The sequence below is a fragment of the Piliocolobus tephrosceles genome, chromosome 13, assembly GCF_002776525.5.
Source record: "Piliocolobus tephrosceles isolate RC106 chromosome 13, ASM277652v3, whole genome shotgun sequence".
Taxonomy (NCBI): domain Eukaryota; kingdom Metazoa; phylum Chordata; class Mammalia; order Primates; family Cercopithecidae; genus Piliocolobus; species Piliocolobus tephrosceles.
This window is the reverse complement of record NC_045446.1, coordinates 75212287-75221333: the sequence shown is the minus strand read 5'-3', so window position 1 is coordinate 75221333 and position 9047 is coordinate 75212287. Positions and strand designations below refer to the sequence as shown.

At 34.6% G+C, this 9047-nt stretch overlaps 1 protein-coding gene across 3 annotated transcripts in view; it reads left to right on the top strand.

The window, feature by feature from the left end:
• The window catches only part of DLG2 (discs large MAGUK scaffold protein 2), a 2237713-nt gene that overhangs the window by 608385 nt on the left and 1620281 nt on the right, over positions 1-9047 (top strand). The gene's annotated exons all lie outside the window — the stretch shown is intronic.

The window sequence follows — 9047 nt, the reverse complement described above, 5'->3', positions numbered from 1 at the left end:
ATAACATAACATAACATAACATAACATAACATAACATAACATAACATGGTACAGTGGGTAACTAAAGAAGTATTTGTGTTGCTTTTGAGTCATGTGCATTTGTGTGGATTGCTTCATTTTGTTTTGAGTTGAGCATGCTACAAGAAGTGGTTAAAAATTATATTAACATTGACTTCTCCAGGAGAATTCAGCAATTCTTTCCATCCTTGGTAGGTTTAAAGGGGAAAATGCAACCAAGGGTTTGAGAATTAATCTACAATAGGGTTATAATCTATGATCTTTTGTGGAACTGTCTCGGAAGGTGCACATTGAATAAGTTACAGAACATATTTGAATTTGGGATCTATAGCATGATTTTGCTGTGGAACCCTGATTCAACTGCTTCTGCCCTTTGTTAGGCTCTCCTCCAGATGGTGTTCTCTCCATCTTCCAAAGGAGAGAATTCACAAAAGCATAGTTCTTATGTTGTGAATTACTAAGGACTGCCAATGTGAATTAGACAGTTATCTATGGAAATTCATTCATTCAACCAAAATTTAATGAATCTTACCAAGTTACAGACATTGTGCTAGATATTGAAGATACAAAATCAAATAAGAAGTGATATATACCATCAAGGAGCTTATAGTGTATCGATAAATGAAAGAATAAGGTGATGAGGAGGCCCACAAATGTGTACTTTTTTTTCCATTTTTCAACTTTCTCTTATAAAACTTGTTTCTTGTGCTAATACAAACATTGTCCCCAACATCATAGTTAACATTAATATAGTATTGTTTTGCATAAACCATGCTTAGGGCTTTATTATGTACATGATTTATTTAATATATATAATAACTCTATGATACAAGTGTTACTAATATCCTCCTTGTACAGATAAGGAAACCATGGCTGAGAAATGCCAAGTAACCTACTGAAGCTTATACAACTAGGGAATGGTGGGAAAAGAAATGAAAGCCTGAGACTTTGTTCATAATAACTATGCTATATTGCCGCACATTTGGATATAACTAGTGAAGAAGTATTTCAGCATTTGGCCTGTACTGATCAACTGCCTCAACTGGATATAAGATATTGCGAGTGAATTTTGAGAGATGGCAAACTTTGGGGAATTATGATATTTGGGTAGAACTTGTTTAGAGATGAATTTGGGCCTTTGGCACTGGTTACTGAATGTCTCTAAAGTTGGAGGGGGAGTAGGACCGATTACCAGGAAGAAAAATTCCTCTTACTAAGGTCCTTCATGTAAATAAACCAAAAGCTGACTGGAGGCAAAGCAGAAATTCCAAAAATTTAGGATAAACAATGTCTGACTACTTGTAAAATGTAAATGTAAAATGTAAAATGACTATGTAATTTAAAATCTCTTTAGAAGTGATTTTAAAAGAATGACAAGGCAGACAAAAGGGAGAAAAAAGTTATGTAAATATATACCAATCCTTATTTTTTACAGTAATTTTATGGAAGTAACAAATATTGTCAAATTTCATATAATCTCTAGGAGTTCCAGGTACACTGAGAAAAAAAAGTATTTAAAAAAATCGTATCATTGGAAAGCTCTGATGATTGAACCTACAGAACACACTGGACCGTAATTTTGTTTTCTAACCATAGGTGGTGTCTAATTTAATTGTACATTGCCCAGGCAGATGCTACAGCATTCATTCAACCTGAAACTTACTGGACATCAGTGGCCACTTTATAGAAATTCTTCATGTAGTTGTTTTCTTTAAATTTTTACTTCATGAAGACATCCCTCTTGATGTATTAGAAAACTATTTTAAGTTGATTAAAGCAACACTTGAAAGTAACACCGTCCTCAAGCAATAATTTGTTGAATTTTTTTAGTTGGAGGGGGCATATAATGCTAGAATGATGCATAAGTGGAAGCACGATATAGAGAAAGACATGTGGGAGTGAATCCTAATTGTCACTTCTATGTAAATATCTCAGTGACCTCAGTTGCCCCATCTTTAAACTGAGTATTTCTCACAAGGTTGTGAGGCTTGAAAGAAATGATCTATGTGAATGCAGGTACTCAGTTCAGAGATGAATTGTCAGCAATTACTATTATGCTAGTTAAGTAAAATTTTTTTTTCTGTCAAAATGGTGGTGTATTCCTTCTATGACAAAAACTGGGATTAAGGGACTTCACAAAAATTATCTCAAGGAACTTCAAAAAAAGACAACATCCATTATATCTGTAGCTTTCTGAATGATCAATATATATCACTTTTGGTTTTTGTGTGAAAGAGAGATCTTTATTCTCCTCTAAGATACAGCTGACAACTAGTGTGGTTGAAGCCTGTTCCAAATGTGAACTGAATCATGAGGTCTAGAATCATCATACCCCATGAACATTCATGTCCTTGAGTTGACTTCTTTGTCATTCATATGCAGGCTCTACACAAAATATTTACATGCATTGGTTTTATCTTTCACAGGCAAGTAAGGGGACCCAGATTCCTATTTGGAGGGGTTTAAATCAGAGCTCAGAGGTTTTGTTTCATGTATGTTTGCTGTCTGCCTGGTTTGACTCATTAACCAGATTATCTCCAAAATGACACATACTCAGACATGACCCATATTATTGTTTGATATTTTGAGATCTATTATGTATTCATACAGAGATGTATAATCTGCAATAAAAAATAAACATGTCTTATTTTAGAAACTGTCTCTTCCCACTCCTACATTTAGGTTAATTTTAAGATCCTCATATTCTTCGAACTTAATTAAAGTTACTTTTCTAAACTGCTTTTCTACTTTTGTAAGGAATAGATGAACTTCAAGTAAGTGCAAAAAAAAAAAAAACAAAAAAACAGCACATTTTAATTTTAACTGTAAAGAGAGAGTTTACATGTTAAGATAACACTCAGGTTAATTTTTTCTAGATGCAATGTTCAGATAATATTTGTAATAATAATACTAATAATTCTGTGCTCTCATTACACTCTCCTGAGGATATGCTCATATTTATACATCTTTTCTGAAATACTGCTGTAGCATTCAACATTGTCTACTCCATTAAATTTAAGTCAGTTTTGAGACCATTATTTAATACCTACAACCGTTTGAGTTAGGCATTATAATCCTCAACTTATAAAGGAAGAAACTGAGTCTCAGAGAAATTTGAAGTTTTGCTGGTGGCCAAATAACTGATGGAGCCAGGTTCAAATCCAAGTCTGCCTAACTACAAAGCATATACATTGTCCAACACATCAAGATTCTGGAGACCCTGACAATACGGTATTTTGGGATGTATAATTGCTTATCTAGTGAACTCAGGGTAGCAAAGATCAGGAGTTGAAAACATGTGGATGCATACTAAAACTGTTGCTTATGTGAGTTGATGGATTGTAACACACATCTTTTCTCCTAGCTGTAAAGCAATGTTGAAAACCTTCAGAGAAGCTGGCAGGCATGCACCACTTTGCCTTCAGCCATTAATATATTAAGAAATTATTGAGTGTTTATCACATTCCATAGACTAATCTAAGTCCTGGGGATACTTCTGAGAACAGAGAAAAGTCCTTGTGGAGCTTACATTATTGCAGTCTTTCTCTCAAGCTATGTCAGTACTTGTAACTGATCAGCATTCCCACCTCCCCAGAAAATGAAGTGCCTCGATACATCCTTTTAATAGATTGCTGATCCCTGTTGTAGTCAGAACAGAAAATGAAGCCAAAATAGAACTGCTCTTTTATGTAAGCCATGTAAAGATCAAAGAATGCTACTTCAACAAATTTTTAAGAAAGAAAGATATTGTGCTGTATACAGAGTAGGCACAATATACTCTTTGAATAAATGAATGAATGAATAATAAATGCATGGTAATATTTACAGAACTAGTTAATGGAAACTGTACAAGTTTGTTTTTAAAGTTGTTACTGGTTATTACAGGCATTTATCTTTCTCTGTTTATGCTATATGATCGGACTCTATAGAAACATTTTATTTCTGTATGTCTCACGTAATGAAATAATTTAATTTTATAATTATCAATGGTTTTTATTTGATTCACTGTGCTACATAGTATGTTAAGTATTTCTCTTTATTGAGATCATGTGTTAGGCATAAGCCAGTGTTGAAGATGTGGCAGTGAACAGACAGATGAAATCCTGCCTACATTCTAGTTGGGGGTGGGAGATGGGGAGAAAGTAAAACAAAAAACAAATAAAGAAAATATGTAGTATGACTGCTAAAGAGAAAAATAAAGAGGGAGAGTTCTGAAGTGCTTGGAGAAGTAATTTTAAGTGGTATAATCAATCAAAAGCCGCTCATAAGGTAACATTTGAATAAAAACCTGAAGAAGGTAAGAGAGTTATCCTTGTGGATAAGAAAATTCCAGGCAGAGGGATAACATTTTGAGGTAGGCACTATGCTTTTCTTCCATTTTATGCATAAGGAAGATGAGACCAAGTAATTTGCTTCAGGTGTACAAATAGGAAATGACAGAAACAGTATTTAAATCCATGCTCTATGCACCTAACTTTTTATTTTGAAAACATTTTTATTCTCAAGAAAAGCAAGAAAAAGCAAAGTAGAGTGAGAAGCCTGCTTTAAGATACTTAACTGTACACATATTTAGAACTAAACATATTTAGAAGCCAAATATGCATGGGTGGATGGGGGTTATCATAACTCAAGATAAGTATGTTTCTTTTTAGCTTAATCGAAGCTAACAAAGGCAATAGCCTCATCAAGCCCAGCCAAAGTTTTTATGATGATGGTCATTTTGGTGTTTGCAGGTCTTCGCTAATTTTCTAGAGATAATCTACATACATTGCTAAAGGATAGTATTTGGGTGGGCTGGTTGGTTTGTACTTGATATGGTTTGGCTCTGTATCCCCATCAAAATCTCATCCTGAACTGTAATACCAACGTGTCAAAGGAGGGACTTGGTGGGAGGTGACTGGATCATGGGAGTGGTTTCATGATAGTGAGGGAGTTCTCATGAGATCTGACGGTTTTAAAAGTGGGAGTTGGCCGGGTGAGGTGGCTCAAGCCTGTAATCCCAGCACTTTGGGAGGCCGAGACAGGCGGATCACAAGGTCAGGAGATCAAGACCATCCTGGCTAACCCAGTGAAACCCCGTCTCTACTAAAAAATACAAAAAACTAGCCGGGCGAGGTGGCGGGCGCCTATAGTCCCAGCTACTCGGGAGGCTGAGGCAGGAGAATGGCGTGAATCCAAAAGGCGGAGCTTGCAGTGAGCTGAGATCTGGCCACTGCACTCCAGTTTGGGTGACAGAGCGAGACACTGTCTCAAAAAAAAAAAAAAACAAAAAAACAAAAAAACAAAAAAAACTGGGAGTTTTTCCTTCTCTCTCACCTCTTGCCTGCCGTCATGTAAGACTGCCTTGTATTCTCTTCACCTTTTGCCATGATTGTAAGTTTCCTGAAGCCTCTCCAACCATGTGGAACTGTGAATCAATTAAACCTCTTTTGTTTCTAAATTACCTAGTCGCAAATATTCTTTATAGCAGTGTGAAAACAAATAAATACAGTGGCTTTTGTAAAGAGATAGTGCTATTTCAAGGGGTGAGTGGTAAGTTTCCCATTTCCATCTTCTATCTGCTGTTTCAATCTGAACACGTTTGTAAGAGTTCAACCTGATAGAAATAACATCGCTCAAACTGGCCAACTATTCTAGACAGATTAGGTCAAAAGACTGTCTGACTGCTGGCCATTGGCTGAAACACCAGACAAAGCCACAGGGACAAGATTACAGGGAGAAATAGAAATTCCAATATTAAAAACTGACCTCTGTATTTTGTGAGGGACAAAAAAGGAAAATATCATATCAAAAGAGTGCCTTCTGTTATTATTTATCGAGTGGCTGATGCATTGAGGTTGAGATTTTGGCATGTGGTGCAGAATTTTACCTTAATTCAAATACAGATGCCTCAGTAGATGTAGAATCCCAAGGATAGTATGCAGGAAACTCATGGATAGCACAGGAAAATGAATGGATAATCAGAAAGAGAGTCATCAAGGATACCAAAAATTGTATTTCTGATATAGCTGAGAAGTGTGAGTGCATTACTCCTCCACCACTGTTAAGGGTAAAAGGTTACCACAGGATTGCCCTGAAACTAGAGTCTCAGCAAAGGGGAAGCACAGGGCGCAGATTGTGAGGAGGCTCAGAAAACATATTAATGTCTTTTTATTCATTGCTTCCCTACTTGCTCAAGCCTAGACTCTGAAGTTTTCCTGAAAAACTACTCTCAGTTCTTATACTGGAGAACAAAGGAATTCTGTCCAGCCTCAACTTTTTCTCCTTGGCATTCTTTGACTCTTATTTCTCCTGTTACTTCACATTGGCTTACCATTCTCATTGACCCTATTTTTATTTGGTAATGGGGCTCTATGCTTACATAGGATCATTCATTTTGTTGTCTTTGCATTTTGCAAGGTTGAGTATGATTTGCTTTTCACTTGGCATGCAATGTATTGAGTTTAGGAAATTTTCTTGTCTCAATTATTGGCATGTTTGGTAGGACACGTGGTAACAGATGGTTTTAAGGCATTAGAAATAGCCTATAAGGAGTTTGAACCAGAGTAGGATTTTGAGGCATCTCTACCATCGCTCTCTGAATCCAAGTCATTTCTTAGTACAATTCATTAACAGAGGCTTCCTTCCTCTGACTTTCACTTAGTAAGTTGCACATTGTGTAGTCTTTATCCAGTTTTTCTTTCCTTCTTTATTTTCTCTAAGCACACTTTTAAACATATCCAATTAGGTGATTACAACTAGAAATGGTAGGCTATAATTTATTTCTTACCACTGAAATGGGTAGCCAATAATAATGATTCTGACGAAATGAGTATTAGTATTTCATGCCTTTGTAAAAATATATTTGAACTTTAGAACAGACCACCTTTCACTTAGTAAATTATGAAGAAAAAATAGAAAGATCCTGCTGATCTTAATATAACACTGATAAAATGATATATTACCATTGAATAGAGACTTATTAAAAATTGCTTTAAAATTACATTGTTATTTGCCATCTATTCATTCTCAAACAGGATATTTCAAATGAATTTTCATTTTTTAGAACCTATAACTTGGAGCATGGGATACTCATTTGTAAAAATTGTTTACAATGCTTCTCTCTGGATAGGCAAGGGTAAATATTCAACTTCATAAAACATGGAAGGCAAACAATATTTGAAAGAAAACAACTGATGGATTGAAAACTTTAAAATGAAATTGAAAGATTCTTCTGTACAATCACCTGGATTATTGTTGGAACAGTAATGAATAAATACTGGTATGAAAAGCTCTACTTCAACATTGATAAACTTGAGGGAAATTACAGAAATTTCATTTTATTTTTTGAAACAGGTATGGTGGCCAGGCATGGTGGTTCATGCCTATAATCCCAGTGCTTTGGGAGGCTGGCGTAGGCAGATCGCTTTAGGTCAGGAGTTCAAGACCAGCCTGGCCAACATACTGAAAACCCACCTCTCCTAAAAATACAAAAATAATTAGTCAGTTGTCAGAGCACACACCTGTAGCCCCAGCCACTCAGAAGGCTGAGGCGGGAGAATCCCTTGAACCCAGGAGGCTGAGGCTGCAGTGAGCCAAGACACTGCTACTGCACTCCACTTGGGTAACAGAGCAAGTCTCCATCTCAAAAATAAATAAATAAATATGTATGACCGTAACAAGGTTTGCTTCAAGTAGCTCTCGGAAGTTAATACAGAAAGTTAACACAGAGTTAACTCCAATTCTACATTATTTTAGTGAAACAAACATTGAATTGTAAAGGCAGTGAAATAATAGTAAACGGTTGATAGAGAAGCATGGTTTTATTTAATTTTTGAAGACTACTAGTTTAAATATGATTATTTAAATAAAGGAAAGATGATCAATAGCTGATTGAGATGGGTGGTGGGATTCCTACATTATTATGAAGAATGAAAGGAATATTTAAGAAGAAATAACAAAAGTAAGGAAGCAGAAAAAAGAAAGGACCAAAACCAAACATATAAAAGTAAGTATAGTATGAGAAAAATAAAACTGTCATATACGTTGTCAAAATTAATATGAGTGGGATAAGTATCATATGAAAAGATAGGCTCTCAAATTAGTCTAAAAACAAATTTCACCTATACACTGCTTATAAATGAATATACCTAAAACCAATGACAGATTATTTTTAAACAAATGTGTAGGTGAATAACATATCAGGAAATAGCAAACTAATTGAAAGAAGAGGAGAGACTATTACTGTCTAGTTAATTTGATTTCAAGGTCAAAGGAAAAACTCACAGGAGCAAAACAAAACCCCAAACAAGCAAAAAGGCTTAGCTATTGAAAATGAAATGATGCTTCTTTTTAAAATAGACCCTATATTTAAAAAGAAACAAAAGCTGAAATTATAGATTTCTCTGAAATCAACAAAAAATAGGACATTTCATCTAGAAACTTATGCAATATACTCATGTAACAAACCTGCACAGGTACGTCCTGAATGTAAAATAAAATGAAATGTAAAAGATTTTAAAAAAGAAACATAGGTACAGCTAAAACTACATTCAGGGGAAATTGCAGATGTAATGCTTTTATTTTCAAAAATAAAAATTGAAAATAAAATTGTCTCAAACTGAAGAAAATAAAAAAAGGAACAATAAAATGAATCAAAAGATCCTAGAGGAAAATTAAGTGTCAATATGAGGTGAGATTAATACAAGAGGAAATAAAACAAAGTCACCAAATACATTTTAAAGTATAAATAATACCAAAAATTCCATGATTACATATGGATTATAAAGATAAAACATGTGATAAAAGTTGGCAGCCGTTTCTGTTTTTTTTTAATTTGTTGTAAAATAGGAGTAAAGGGAACTTTCTTACTATGATGAAGGCAATTTATTTGAATGCAACAGTAAACAATATAATTAACAGTACAACTTTTAAAGCATGAATGACAAAATCAGAAAATGTAATTTGATCACTGCTTATATTCTTATTGTTTTGAAGATTCTAACTAATGCAAGAATAATAATAGCATAAGCAGTATAACTTTTTTTTTT